The 16,017-nt window shown below is 45.2% G+C and overlaps 1 protein-coding gene across 9 annotated transcripts in view; it reads right to left on the bottom strand.

Annotated features, from left to right (window-relative positions):
* Positions 1-16,017, bottom strand: part of TRIM2 (tripartite motif containing 2) — a 168,563-nt gene that overhangs the window by 83,564 nt on the left and 68,982 nt on the right. Inside the window, exon 1 of one of the 9 annotated variants that reach the window (XM_077846425.1) lies at positions 15,572-15,716. The exons of 7 other annotated variants lie outside the window; for them this stretch is intronic. The gene's annotated coding sequence lies outside the window, so the exon portion shown is untranslated. Of the gene's footprint in view, positions 1-15,571; positions 15,717-16,017 lie in introns of those variants that run through there. One more of the 9 variants, XM_077846424.1, reaches the window with a different exon arrangement.

Below are 16,017 nucleotides of genomic sequence, written 5' to 3'. Positions count from 1 at the left end.
TGCTTCTAAAGTTTTTTATTTTAAAGATTTATTTATTTATTTTGGGGGGGCCAGAGAGAGAGGAAGACAAGGAGACTCCCTGCTGAGTGGGGAGCCCTATGCAGGGCTCTATCCCATGACGCTGAAATCATGACCTGAGCTGAAATTGAGTTGGATGCTTAACTGACTGAGCCACCCAGGCACCCCTGGATGTTTCTGGTGTTTAAATGCCCAGATAAATGGTCTTTTATCATTCTGACTTTGTAGTCTTTCAGGATCAACATCAAAAAGACATGGAAATTAATTTTTGGTTATCAGTATACTCCACATATAATTCCTGGCTCCAGTAAGGGTAGATGTGATATTTCACCACAGTCAATTCATTACCTTTACCTCCATGAAATCTGTTTGGGTACAAATTGTGAAATGTGTCATGCCATGTGTCATGCCTTATTAATTTTGGAAGTTAGTCCCCATCAAGACTTGTAAACAACTGGAAATTGGCAAACTTTCCTTAAAAAGTTGTATTAATTTGGTTTGTTGACTTGCTTCCAAGACCTGCTTGGAGAGTGGACTCAGATACATAAAAGCTATGACTGCCACCACCCAAAGGCTGTTACTCAGGGTTACATGGGGAGAAGGGTGGAAGGACAAACAAATGAGAAGGACTCCTGCCCTTAGGCTTGCAGGAAGGAGGATCAACTTCAAGTGGATGAGAGAAACTGAGCTTTGGTCCACCTGGAGGCAGGACCAGCTCTATTGCCATTTGCCACTGTGGCATGCACCACAAGCTGGGGAGCTCAGAGGTCACAAGAAGACAGAGTTGAAGAGCCAACTACCAATGGATCTTCTATCCTTTGAAAAAGAGATAAAATTAGGTTTCAATATTTGTGAGACCAAACAGACTGTCCTCATCCTCCAGGCTTTTTACTTGATAATGAAGAAAGTGTGTGTGTGTGTGTGTGTGTGTGTGTGTGTATACACACACATATAGAACTTCCAACCAGTGATGTGCTTGTATATTTACATCTTCATGTTTCCTATACTTTGACTCTTAATTCATTTTGTTTTAGTAGTATGCACAGCACACTAAGTAACAATCATCAACATCAGACTTGAAGGCATATTAGTTCTAAAAGGAAACAAACTCTACTGGGGCGTCTGGGTGGCTCAGTTGGTTGAGATCTATCTTAGGCTCAGGTCATGATCTCAGGGTCCTGGGATCAAGCCCTGAGTCAGGCTCCTACTCAGCAGGAAGGCTGCTTCTTCCTCTGCCTCTGCTGCTCCCCACTCCCCTCATGTTCTCTCTCATACTCTCTCTCAAATAAATAGATAAAAACCTTTAAAAAAAAACCCTACTAATTAATATTCAATTTGTTAAACATGCTTATTGAATACTTAGTACAATGCAGTTGTAACATGACACCAACGTAAAGTTAATGATATATTTAAGAGTCAAAAAGCAAGAGTTAAATCCTAATTCCTCCTACCTCAGCCCCTAAAAGTTAATAGGCAAGCAGAAAGGAGAACTAGATTTAATTGATTTTCAGTTCTGCTCCTTTCCTTAAACACTTATGAGAAGCAATAAGCAACATAATATTCTAGATGCCGTTAGGTTTACAAAGGCATTTAAGACACAATCCTCGGAGTCAAAGAACTTGCCATCAGTAAGAAGTATGTAAATAACTTGGTAGATAAAGAGCGGTCTTTCTCCAGGAGAAAAGTCCATGGCAGGTGGTATAGGGTACAAAGGAGGACTGTGGAAACCTTCTTTTGTTTAGGAAATGGATCAAGGGCTGGCTAGCTCAGTCAGGAGAGCATGCAACTCTTGATCTGAGTTGTCAGTTTGAGTCCCATGTTGGGTGTAGAGATTACTTAGAAATAAAATCTTTCTTAAAAAAAGAGAAAATAGGGGCACCTGGGTGGCTCATTGGTTGAACATCTGCCTTTGGCTCAGGTCGTAATCCTGAGGTCCTGGGATCAAGTCCCACATCAGGCTCCCCACAGGGAGCCTGCTTCTCCCCCTCTGCCTAGGTCTCTGCCTCTCTCTTAAAAATTTTTAATTTTTTTTTAAAAAAAAAGAGAAAGAAAACATGGATCAGCAAGGGTTCTGGAATTGTTGTGCGGTAGCATTTGAGAGGGTTTCCAAGGTCGTGAGACTGTGACAGGTGAAGATGAAAGGGGGAACAGTAGGCAGTTAAGATGTTAATTGTTTCCAAGCAGAAAGAGCCAGCGTGGGTAGGTACAAAGGAGTGAAAACAGCCTAGTTTTGCATAAGATACAAGATATGGGGAAAATAGAAGGAATGACTGGAACACTACATAGAAGCCATCTTGTAGGATCCCTGGGTGGCTCAGCAGTTTGGCGCCTGCCTTTGGCCCAGGGCATGATCCTGGAGTCCCGGGATCGAGTTCCGCATCGGGCTCCCTGCATGGAGCCTGCTTCTCCCTCTGCCTGTGTCTCTGCCTCTCTCTCTCTCTCTGCTGTGTCTATCATAAATCAATCAATCAATCAATCTTTAAAAAAAAAAAAAAGGAAGCCATCTTGTAAATGGCCCTACCTGCCAGTGTTAGTAGAGTGCACTGACAGCAAAATTTGAGTGACACAATTCTACTTTAAGAGAACTAATTTGGTTGCAATTAACAGGATGAGTTTCTTGAAAGAGAGAAAACAGGGACACCAGTAAGAAAGTAATTACAAGAGTTTGCTCATCCATCCATTCATTAATGAAACATTTATTAATCATGTACTGTATGTCAGGCACCTGCATGCACAGAGGGAGCTTGGTATGAACAAGGCATACCAGGGAGACTCAGGAGTCCCCTCAGGAGACTTAGAATCCAGGGGGAAAGAACGTATCACTGTTCAGGCAGCCAGGTACTCTGACAGAGGTTAAGACTACCCTGGGAGCCCAGGGGGTTGTGAAGAGTCCCCAAGGAGGTGACCCTTGGATTGAACCTTAAGGGACAGGTAGAGGTTGGTCAAGGGAAGAAGAGAGGGAAGAATAGTCAGGAGAAACAACTCAGCTCTTTGACAACCTGACACTCAGGCCCAGAGGAAGTAAGCTGAGCCTTTATTAAAATTAAAAATAAGTATTATAAATAAAACAACAGTCACAACCATTTATTTATTATGTGCCAGACACTGTTCTTTACACATGGTCATTCATTTAATTCTCACAACTCTACGAGCTAGGCATTGTTATTCCCATTCCCAGATCTTCAACTGCTTCAGAAAGTCACTTCTCGGAATCACATGGCTATTAACTATTGATTAGGGGATTCAAACTTAAGTTTCTCTGACCTGAACATCAATCTTGAGCTAAGAAGCCCAAATAAAGTTAGCCACGCAATGAAAGGTGGAGCAAGCGTTGCAGGTGTATATATCAGCAGGGGAAGACCTGCTCAGGAGAGTGTGCAGTACTAGGCTGGGGGCAAGAGGAGAGGTAGGCAGAGGCCAGGCCATGGTGGGCCTTGCTTTGTAAACTGAAAGTATGAACTTTAACCTGAAAGCTATGAGAGCCACTGAAGACTTAGAAACATGAAAGACTGGAAAGGAAGGACACAATCCAGTTGAGGTGTGATGAACAGGGCAAGACTGGGAGCAGAATTTCACTAAATCGAGTGTTCAAGGATGATGACCCAGGCTTAGAATTCTTTTACTAGAAGCATTAGTAAGATGATGCTCAGACAACCTAGATGGTGGGTGAATGGCAACATCCTCCAGAGGCAAGTGAATTCAGGAGGAGCAGCTGGGGGATCTGCATGCTTGGAGACAGGGCGGAGAGTGGGTTGGTGAGGACTGGAGAAAGAAGGTGGGGAGGAGCTGAGTTCAAGTTTGGATATGTTGAGTTGGAAAGGACTGGGGGACCACCACGTGGAGATGTCAAATGGGCTGCTAGGTTCACAGTTCCAGGCTCAGAAGAAAGGTCTAGGTAGGAAACAAATATTTGAGCTGGAGATTAAGGCAGGAAAGAGATCATAACACTAAGCACTGACCACTAACCAGGGGCAGTCCATAACACTTTTTGCATTTTCTCTTAATCTTTCAACAACCATATGAAATGATACTGTTATTACCCCCATTTTACAGACTATGTATCTAACTAAGCCACCAGAACATTCAGGATCCTGCCTAAGGCCACACTATTGGTAGAGGACCCATACACTTCCACACCTGAATTTCTCAAATGTTTGTGCCTGTGATCCACAGTAGAGACCTACTTTATGTTGCAGTTCAGTACAGATACATACACTTCACTGAAACATAAGTTGCATGAGGTCACACTTAGTCCTCTGCTGTGTCTTACTCTATTTCACTTTTTAAGTAGGCTGGTTATAGCCCACAGTTTGATTCCCAATGCACTCTTCAAACCCACGCTTTGAGGACTGCTGTGCAACACTCTCCTGACTCCCACCCCCGCTCAGGTGATGGCAGTGGGACACCCAACATGAGGCGATGGAAGTGACATCACAGATGCTAGGAGGGAATTTACTTCAGGGCGATTTTAAGTTAAAAGCACAACAAGATGAGAAACGAATCCCTCCCACCAAATCATGCCTGGAGGACACGTCTGTGGAAGCTGGCTCTTCAGCAGTGAGGCACTTACAGGGACCAAAGCCATTTCTGCTGCCAAGTTTTTCCACTGTATGGAATAGGAAAGGATGCAGATGCCCTTAACTTTGGAGAATCTGGAAGTATCAGTTCTAAAACTGCTACAGTATTAGCAGGATTTGGGCACTGAGCCCAAAGAAATGCAGCCATGCGTCTGCCCTCCACTTTGATGTAATTCCTGCAGACAGTAATTGCAATAGGAAATAATACCGCCAAGGCGGAAGTTATGGAATATGACATTTACCATCTTGCTCAGCAGGAAATGGTTTTGTTGGCAGGACTCAAGGAATTTGCCCCCCAATGTATCATAGACTTTGAAGGTACACATTCCTCCTTCCTTCCACTTCAGAGGAAGAGGGGAAATATTCCTTCTCACTGGAATTAACCCCTTTTGGGGCCCATCCTATCTGCCTCCTCACCACCTCCAGGGCCTCACTCCCTCAGTGAACCCTTCCTTTCCTCTTGAGCACCATCACTTTCTCCTTGAGCACAGCTCCCCTCCCCTCTGGCTCCAAACACACATGCGTTTCCTCTGATAAGGCCCCCAACACGAAGGAATAATGAGGGTGACATAACTGTTCTCTGTCTTGGTGGTGGTGCTGGTTACACGGCCTGGGGATTATCGAAGCTCCCAGAATTGAACACCAGACGGGGTGATGCCACCATACATAAACCGTATCTCAAAAACACGACTGGAAAATCAAAGCCCCCGACCCTTTCCTTGACCCCGCCACCCCATGAAGGCCATCCTCTCCCTCCCTTCCTCTCCCTGACACTTTCTCCTTCTGCAGCTCCTATGGCGTGGGTCCTGAGCCAGTTCCTTGGTGTTCTCCTCCCACCTTCCTGTGGCTCCCGGCACTGACACTTCCACACAGAACTCTTTCTCTTCAGCTTTGGAGGCAGAGAGCTTGACAGTTTCTCCTCTGCCTCCTTAAATGCTGCTTTGACTCACCAGTAATCCTCTAAATCTGGGAATCTGCCAGATACCAAGCCCACCGCTTTCTCTAAATCCTCTCCCTCAGAGATCTCCCCACTCCCAAGGTCCATAGGACTGCTTGAACGCACCTGACTCCCCAAGTCCATGTCTAGAGAGATGAGGACACATGGTTCGGATGGCCAGTGACCCCCGTGGACGTCTCCACTGGGCTCTGTCCCCCCTCACGTGCTACCTTTGCCAGCTGCCCTCACCGGTGCAGACGACCTCATCACTGGTCCTTCTCCCAGGCCAGAAGCCCTGGAGACACCACCCAGCCTTCTGTGTCATCAAGACCAAAGGGGACAGAGTGCTCTGTGAACCATCACGTTCTAGACTTAATAATGTATTAGCACTGGGACTATTTCAATCTTTTCAACTCTTCCTTTATTTTTTAAAGTTTTTAAAAAGATTTTATTTATTCACGAGAGAAAGACAGAGGCAGAAAGAGACACAGGCAGAGGGAGAAGCAGGCTCCCTGTGGGCAGCCTGATGTGGGACTAGATCCCAGGACCCTGGGATCATGCCCTGAGCCAAAGGCAGATGCTCAACCACTGAGCTACCCAGGGGTCCCTCAGCTCTTCCTCTAAAATGTCTGCAGATGTTACCTAATTTCTTTCCCATCCTCCGCTCCCAGCCCACGGCTCCCTCCCTTCCCTGCGGTGTGTTTTGCATTCTGTGGTCAGTGCATCTTTACTGAAACAACCTTTCTCCCTCTTACTCTGCAGCTCAATACTCTTTAAAGGCTCCTGTTGTGGGCTGAATCTATCTCCCCGAAAAAGATATGCTGAAGATCCCAGTATCTGAGAATGTGCCCTTATTTGGAAATAGATCTTCATAGAGGTGATCAATTAAAATGAGGTCATTAGGGGTGCCTGGGTGGTTCAGTTGGGTAAGCGTCTGCCTTCAGCTCAGGTTATGATCTCAGCATCATGAGGTCAAACCCTGCATTGGGCTCCCTGCTCAGTGGGGAGTCTGCTTCTCCTTCTCCCTCTCCCTCAGTGCTCTTCCTTTCTCTCTCAAATAAATTTAAAAAATGTAAAAAATAAATAAATAAATAAATAAACAAACAAATTTAAAAAATGTTTAAAATGAGGTCATTAGAGTGGGTCCTAATACAGTATGACTGGTGTCCTTATAAAAAGGGGGGACTGGACACCGAGACATGCATACAAGGAAGATGATGTGAAGAGAGGAGAACAAGGAGAACACCACCTACCGGCCAAGGCATGCCTGAGGCCACCAGAAGTTGGGAGAGAGCTGTAACAGATTCTCTCTCCCTCACAGCCCTCAGAAGGAACCGACGCTGCTCACACACTGCAGCACCCAAACATCCGTTCACACTTCTCTGTCTGGCACTAAAGATCCTCTTTGGTGTGGCCCCATTGTTATTTTCCAACACGGCCCTACCCAGACCCTCTGGTCAGTCCCTCCTGCAATCAGATGTGTCTCCCTGCCAACCCCCACCTGGACAGTGGCTCTGTACCCTTGCTCGGGGTGTTCCCAGCCTACCGCACCCCATCCACTTCTCTTCCATCTAAATCTTGACAGTCTTTAAGCTCTAACTTTCATCCCTCTTCCTCAGTTTACTGTCCCTGCTTTCTTGGCTTATGTTTTTCTCTCTTTTCTCTGAATCGTCATTGTACTTCTCGTCTCTATATCATATAGATATATCATATAAACTGACACACACTTGATTATGTCTTGTTTACATAGCTCCCTGATGGTTTTTTTGTGTGGTATTCTCAGGTTTACAGTTAAATGTTTGGTGACTATTCTCTATTGGAAACCACTTTTCCAAACACCTTCCTAGATTTGTTTCCTTTTTTTTTTTTTTTTTGCTTTTTAGATTTGTTTCCTTGATAAAACATCCTTTCATCTAGAGCTGTCCACAATTTTTGTATTATTTTATCATACGTCATCCAATCAAATTTTACTGAGCATTTTGGTTTAGTGAGAGAAGGATGTCACAGGTGTGAGTCCTACTTCCTCCTTTACTGGAAAAGTCACTGGACTGCTTAGAGTCTTAATTTCCTCATTTCTAAAATGTTATCTTGCAGAGTTTTTGTAAAGGTAAGACGGAATAATTTATGTGAAGGTGATCTTTAAAAGGTAAAGATGTGCTCAAACATGGGATTAAATCATTATTATCATCCCAGTGCCAATTTAGCTCAGCTAGTTAGCTAGTATATGCTGATGAAACCATGCACTTGAGCCAAGTGAGCTGGGTCTTCTAGATTCATGCCACAGGGACCAATAATTTTCACATCTAATACAGAGTGAGAGGAGGGATGGAGAAAGCTGCAAAGCACATCCTGGTGGGTCAGCAGGGTTATCTTCATAAATAAAAGAGAGACAGCATACAGTCAGCTCAGTCTACCTAAGGCATGCAGGATCCCAGGCTTTTGGAAAAAATAACAGGCCCTGACATAATCAGCTCTGGTGCAATAAATCCACAAGATAATACATTATGTCTAATTGAAGAGTTTATTTAATGTTTTGTTTTGCTTTGGTAATTGTGTTCTACCAGTTTTAAGGCTGAAAATTAATCAAGAATTGCTACATCTGCCTGCAATACAAAAAAGCAAGTCAATCTGTCAATTTAGAATTCCAATATGGTTCATCCCATGAGCATATTGAAACAGGGAAGAGCCAAACCTTCACTCCAATTTCCTATGAAGATGAGCTTTAGTAGTATACAGACTCCATGTGTTTGGCTAGTATTCACATCCTAAAACCACCAAATCTTCCCTACAAAATCAGCCATATGAATTTAGACTTGTTTTTTAACTTAAATGTTTCTATTTTAAAGGGGTTCCATTAATTTTTTTTCTTTTCTTCAGGTTTGGTATTTGTTTCACAAATTTTACACATGGGCCAAGGATTTCAAGTGAATCAAGTGATCGCTCTTAAGTTGTAGACGCCAAATACAGCATGCTTATTAAAAACGTGTATTGGGATCCCTGGGTGGCGCAGTGGTTTGGCGCCTGCCTTTGGCCCAGGGCGCGATCCTGGAGACCCGGGATCGAATCCCACATCGGGCTCCCGGTGCATGGAGCCTGCTTCTCCCTCTGCCTATGTCTCTGCCTCTCTCTCTCTCTCTGTGACTATCATAAAAAAAAAAAAAACACGTGTATTATAGCAGAGATGATGTGTAAAATCCAGAGAGCTGGGCCCTGAATCTCTAGGGACTGGAAAATAGATCTAGGACACAAGCTGGAGGTCTAAGTGTCTTGACCTGGTCTGCTGGTAAACCCCTGATCCCTTCCCTGACCACCCATCAACAGATACTAGAAGAATGGCTGAATAATGAAGATTGAAGACTAACCCAGTCACAGGTAGCTCTGGAAGCACTTTGATGAGTGCATTTATCCAAGGGACTTGGGGAAGAGAAAACAGCTTAGGAAAAAAAAAAAAAAAAAAAAGTCTAGGAAAAGAAATTTAGTTCCAGCTAGATTTAGTTCTAGCATGGAGCATCCTGTGTGGAATAAGCCCCAAACATGCCAAGAATATTTTGTACTGCATTACAAATGAAATCCAGCTCCCATGCAGATGGAATTAAGAATTTCATAACCCAGTAAATCTGCCTTCCTCCTAGTACAGAAACTGCTTTAACTATTCAAATCAAATTCTTAATGATTTCCCATTCTTGATATGTAAAGGCTCTTTAGGAAGTAGGATGAATTTGATCTCTAACAGGAGCTTATTAAAAATTCAGAACCTTTGTTCAAGCAAAACAATGTATGTGGACTACAAGTAAAATCCTTGTCGAGGAAATCTCTGAGAAATCTGGTTTTTTTCTTTCAATGAAATTGTGTTAAAAATGAATAAAACATTTGTTCTTCTGTGGGATCTGTAGCTAAAGTGGAAATACTGGAGTAAACATCATCAGAAAAGGGGGCCACTGAATATGAACAGGACCCCCACACCCATCATTCCCACCTGTTCCCTTCCCAGTCTTCTAAATTTTTTCATGTGGTTTTGGTATGTGGTTTGGCAGCTTTGTATGGGTTTTAGCCTTCGGGGAGTTATTTTGTACTTAAGGTTTCTGGATTGAGACGTTTAGAGAGGAAAGGGATGAAGGACGTTCCAAGGGTAATTGCTACTTAATGGTCCACAATAGGGAGACACAGGATCAACAGTGCAGTTAGCCTCTGCTCATCCTTCCTCTAGGCAAATGGCACCTGTCACATCACCTTATCATGCAACACGACCGTGTAGCTTCCATCTGACCTGGGGCAAAACAAAGGATTTCCTACTTAAAGCTCATTAGTTGTAGAGTGTGTGGCCCATCAGACTGATGAAGTATTGCTTCTCTAAAATGGAAAGAGCTTTGTAAGAAAAGAATTCTTTTTAATGGTACCAGGAATCTGGAGACCACATTCCAGAACTACTAAATTGGGTTTGGGCCAGTGGCTTCGTTATGGGCTGAGATTTAGAAGAAAAAGGCCCCTAATTTTTGCCATTTGTTTTCTGCAGCAATCAAGACACAAACATCCTGCTCATTCAAGTACCTTTTGATACACTTTCCTTGGGTGGCCTCGGATCGGCCACACTAAATAAGAGGGTATCCAAGAAATGCTAACATTTCTTAAGTTCCCTTTTATAATCTCCTCCTTTGACTCAAATGGCGATTATTTTGCCTTTCCTAACAGATCCAATGCGTGGAGTAAGCGAGGGAAACTCTGAACATATGCTGACCGATAAAGGGGAGCCAGCTGGCCCAGTGCTGCAGGGAGATAATTCACTCGCCAACACTGAGGAGATTACTATGCCCCGAGGTAGCCTGTGCTGTCGTGAAGGCCAACTGTACCACTGATTTTGAATTACAAAAAAAAAAAAAACTTCCAGTTATAAGATAATTAAGTCACAGAGATGAAAAGTACAGCAAAAAAAAAAAAAGGGGGGGGGTGGTATCAGACTGACCCCAGGCTCCCTTCCTTTTGAAGATCCTGCAAGTTCCTGCCTCTTTGTCCTCCTCCACCCAACTCCTCATGCTTCTAGTTCACTAGTTTAATTCCCAGCAGAATGAAAAGTAAGTTAGACTGCCAGCTACAAAGACATGCACCCTCCCATCGCAACCAGTACCCGAGGACAGGCAGGCAGGCTAACAAAATGCAAATCCCATTCCATGTGGCGAATTGCCCTGTTTTATTCCTATGCAAAGGCCCAGAAAACTCATTCTTATAGGCAGTTTTATAATCTAGCTTTGACACCACTGTCGAATGTGTAACACTAATTTGAATAAATCACAGGTGGTTAGCAAACGAGACGGTCTTTGTTTAGTCTGAGAGGTTATTCTCATGATTAAAGAGACCTGATCTCATATCCTTAGGCGAGGTTCAAGTATATCTATCATTTACCCTCCAGGCATGCCTGTATTGAGGATCATTTTAGTGCTAGCCTGCTCCCTGGTGAACTGTTTGGTGGCTAGGGAAGAAACATTATAGGGACAGAGAGGCCTGCATCGAATAGTCTTGGAATACACAGCAAGTGTCACTTCACCCAGGTTGTGTTGAAAAAGGCAAGAACATAACTTTCTCTGCCAACAGAAGCAAATCTCACGTCCAGGGGCCATCGTGATTCCCTCAGGAAGTGGCTATAGCTGGACTATAGAAGAGGGTCCTCCCAAGCCTTAGACCTCTTTCCCAGGTGAGGAAGTCAATGAACAGTGGGGAGGAGGATGCACACTAATGTCTAACATTACCACCAAGGCTGGAAATTTCTTCCAAGGCATATGCCTCACCTTTCACTAGATTGTACTTTTCCGATCATAAAGTGGGGGTCTTGAAACATAATATTTGCCTAATTATCCTGCTAGCAGACAGCCTGGGCTTGAAAACATCTTTCCTTTCTTCTAATTGGACAGAATAATCCGAAACAAAAATGAGTCTAGTCCTTCACATTTTTGGTCTTATGTCAGACCTCTTTTCGGGAGTCATAATCTGAAAGACTTTCGCTTTTGTTTACTTCCTCCTGGTCCTCCAAGTCATCACCCTTGAAGGCCTAATGAGAGTCCTAAAATGCTAGTCCTTACCCTAGTGGGAGATAAGCAGGTCAGCAAGACTTTATTCTCCCTTGATATGTGGTTTAAATCAGTGATTATCTTTAAACAAAACATCCCTCAAACAGCTGACCTTCTAAAACTTAGAAATCAGGGGCAACTGGATGGCTCAGCGGTTAAGCGTCTGCCTTCAGCTCAGATCATGATCCTAGGGTCCTGGGATCGAGTCCCGCCTCCTGCTCCCTACAGGGAGCCTGCTCTCTCTGCCTATGTCTCTGTGTGTCTCTCATGAATAAATAAACAAAATCTTTTTAAAAAAATAAAACTTAGAAATCATTTACAATAAGGATATAGGGATTTAAAAGGCTAATCACCTTCCAGGATTCCAACCATCTCCAGCACATTTCTGCAAACTGCTCTGGTTCCAAAAGTCTGCACTTCTTAGGTTGCCTCATGTTTTACTGCAGTTAAGGCAGAAGCAAACCTGTATCCACAGTTTCCGTTTGAGCACTTCTAAAGTGTCCTAAGTTAATAAAAATGCTGACAATGTTTTTGTTTGACTCAAGGACACATCCTAATCTTCCAGGCCAGCCCTTCTGCCCAAATAAATTTCATCCAGACATCCAGTATGTTAAGAAAAAGAATGTAGTGAAAATTCTAGGGAGGGGATATTTCTGTTCAAGGATTAAAATGAGATTCACAGGCAGGATATGCAAAAACGATAGTTGTACACAGGAAAGAATTAGCTTTTGTATGACAAAACATTTGCCTACGAAATCTGTTTCTGAGGCCGAATTTCCACTAAATTCTCAAAAAACACATAAAAGCTGAGTGGCTAGTACACAGTGGCTCAGTCACTAGATTTCCTCTCCTTCATTTCCCCTCTACTTGCTTATCTCAAAAGTTGCACTTGTCAGTTCTTCTAAGACCAAATTCTATCCATATCAAAGACCTACTATTTATTCTCTTCCAAGGAAAATAATGAACTAAACTCATAGACTTGCAGGGGCTTATTTAGACCTTCCAACCAGCAGGTCAGTCTCAGGGTCTAATATATAAAGGGCACAAAAAATAATGTTGGTAACAGTATAATAGTATCTCAGCCTTGACTCAAGGCCTTTTTTTTTTTTTTTTTAAGGTTTTATTTATTTTGAGAAAGAGAAAGAGCATGAGTGGAGGCAAAGGGAGAGAGAGAGAATCTCAAGCAGACTCCCCACTGAGTGCGGAGCCCATCACGGGGCTCTATCTCATGACCCAGAGACCATGACCTGAGCCTAAACCAAGACCCCAATGTTTAACTGACTGAGCCACCCGGTTGCCCCTTAACTCAAGGCTTTTAAGGTAACAGCCTTAGAGAGGTTTCTCAGACATCCAGGAATCTATTTTCTCACAAAACACATAAGAAAACTCATTGTTCTTACCCACATCATTAGCACCAGCATCAAAAACATCTTGCCGGTACCTGCCAGCATAAACCTTTTAGAGCCTGAACAAATCAAACTAAAAGTTGTCTTTGGGGAATTTATAATCCTAGATGGTAAGAACCGTGCAGTGTTATTTTTAGTGGAGTGGTGAGAGGAAAAAGTGCTGATAATGCTATCTCCCTAGGATTTCAGGATAGCATTTTCAAAGGTTCCTCGGGCATTACTGTATTACTGGATTGACTTATCTCCACTGAACAGGCAAATTCTCACCAAGCAGCACTCGCAGTAGTAAATTATAGCTGCTCTGAAAAGGCCAAACAGATCACTCCTGAGCCCCAAGGTAAATATCCAGCTCTTTCTAGAGTAGTCAGTGGACAAAAATTCAAAGAACAGAATTCAACCTAAGGAAGGACAGACCAAAGAAAAGGTCAGAGTCTATGCTGTTACTTCTCAGGAAGACTCCTGACCCCATTTATATTCCGTGTCCTATGAGAAGTTCCATCCACTTGTGTTCCAATATGAAGCAGAAATAACAAGCTGACCAGACAATCAGGAAACCACGCGAGACAACATTAAAATGATAATGCAAGAAAAACAATTCAAGATGTAGATGCCATGTTTACTTTTGAAAGATATGGTCGAATTTCCAACCGCGGATTTGAGAGACCTAGGATTTTCCAGGAAAGTAAAGACAGGATTTGGGGAAATCTGAGAGTACTGATAAGGAACACTGTCACCTAAACAAATCTTGACACTGAAATGTAATGATATTGTAGATTCCATGATCCAAAAGAGAATCGTAGTATTCATCTCAAAGGAATGGTGTAGAAAAGGTTAGAAAGAAAAGAGCAATGAGAAGAATGTGCATTTATGAAGGTGAGTGAGGAGGTGTGGGGTTAACCCTGTACCTAGCCCAGAATATAAGTGAATTACCTCACCGGGAAGACACTTCATTAATGTATGTGGCCTTGCCCAACTCAACCAAATCCATATCTACCTTAAGGGAGGAGGAAGGCAAAGGTTTTGTTTTGTTTTGTCTTAATTTAGTCCTTAATTGTTAAATGTCCCTCATTTTGCAGAGGAAGGAAACATAATGTGTGTCATAAAGAATTCAATCAAATTCCTTGCCTCCTGATCCTGGAGACCCGGGATCGAGTCCCATGTTGGGCTCCCTGCCTGGAGTCTGCTTCTCCTTCTGCCTGTGTCACTGCCTCTCTCTCTGTCTCTCATGAATAAATAAACTCTTAAAAAAAACAACAACAAATTCTTTGCCTCATTCGTTAAGGTTGTGATAGTCAAGGTGTTCTGAATCATTCCTGCTCTTTTTTTCTTTCAGCTGAAGGGCAGGTACTACATCTGCCAAGGATGAAATCAAGTGGAAATCTGAAACTAGAGGTTAAGCAGGGCCAGGAGGTAGTGACCCGGGCACCGTCCTTCCATCCCTGGGTAAAGGAACCTGGCAGTTCAAGTTGTCGTGCATCAATCCCATAACCACATTCTCAAAATATCGATGAAAAAACCAATCTCCATTTTTATAGGCTAAAAATTGTCCAGTGAAAAAAAGCATTAGTGTACATAGTCCACAGGAATAACAATGTCTCTTTCCCTAAGGGCTCACCTAATCTTTGGGTGTCTGAAACTCTCGGGACTTTAAAACAAACTACGTAAAAAGCATTTGAATCTGAAGCTGTTTCTGTTTCATAATTTAAGGCCGATGATTTCCCGGGGAAGCAGAGGGGTAAAAATGCTACCAGTTGCTCGATGGGGTTGGATTACAGGTGGGAACAAATTTGGGTTTCCTAGAATGCTCTGGATCTGACAGGCGTTTCATGCGACGAACCTTTCTCCCCGCCCCACTCCTCGGCGGCAGGCAGTTTCCAACGTGGGGCCTGCATTTTCAAAATACACGACACATGCATCGAAAAAGAGCCCTGCAAACCTTCAAGAATCAACAGCTCCCTCCTCTCATAAACTAGAAGCGTAGCGTGAGCTGGAGCAGCACGGAAGCTAACAGGAAGGAAATCTATCCGAGCAGTCAGTTTTGCAAAACGACCAAAGTTTGAGACAGAGGGAGAGAGGAAACGCATTTAAAAAAAAAATGCGGGGATCCCGGGTGGCTCGGCGGTTCAGCGCCGCCTTCGGCCCGGGGCCTGGTGCTGGAGACCCGGGGTCGAGTCCCGCGTCGGGCTCCCCGCGTGCAGCCTGCTTCTCCCTCGGCCTGGGTCTCGGCCTCTGTGTGTCTCTATCAGGAGTGAATGAATAACATCTTTTAAGAAATGATTAAAGTTCCTGCTTTTAAGACCGCAGCAGATCCACCTTCTGCTCCGTGCAAAATGACGTCAACAGCTTTACCGCGAAGCTGTGCACAGAGATGCAGGCGCGGCGCCCCCCCCGCCCCCGACCCCGCATCCCCCCAGGGCGCCCTCGGCCGGCGGGGCCCGGGGCCGCACAGCCCGGGCCACAGCGCCCGCAGCCGCAGGATCCGGAAGCGGGTCGGCCACACCGCAGCCCGCCGGGACCCGGCCCAGGGCGGAGGGCGGAGGGGGCGCCCGCCCGGCCCCCGCCGCGCTCACTCACCGCCCGCGGGTCGGGCTCGGGCTCCCGCTCCGGCTCCGCCTCCCGCTCCCGCTCCGGCTCCGGCTCCGGCCCGCGCTCGGCTCGGGCTCCCCCCGCGGCCCGGGCAGTCCGTCCCCCGGGGGGCGCGCCCTGGGGCTGCTTCACCGGCCGCTGCGCTCCGAGGGCCGGGCCGCAGGGACAGCCGCCGCCCGGCGCGGGGCAAGCTGCCCGGGGGCTGGGTCCCGCGGGCCCCGAGCGCGGCGTGCGCGGCTCCCGGGGGCTCCCCGGCGGCTCACGTCCATCCTGCGCGGCGGCGCCGGGCGGAGGGACATCTGGTCCCCGTGCGCCGCCAGGCGGGGGCTAATCCCGGTGACGTGGCGCCGGCCTGGCGGCCCCCGCACCCCGCCGCAGCTAATCCGCGCCGAGAGCCGCGGGACGGCTCGCAGGTCGGCCCGGCCCGGGGAGCT

This window comes from Canis aureus, chromosome 13 (assembly GCF_053574225.1).
Source record: "Canis aureus isolate CA01 chromosome 13, VMU_Caureus_v.1.0, whole genome shotgun sequence".
NCBI classification, from domain to species: domain Eukaryota; kingdom Metazoa; phylum Chordata; class Mammalia; order Carnivora; family Canidae; genus Canis; species Canis aureus.
This window is presented reverse-complemented; position numbering and strand designations above follow the sequence as displayed.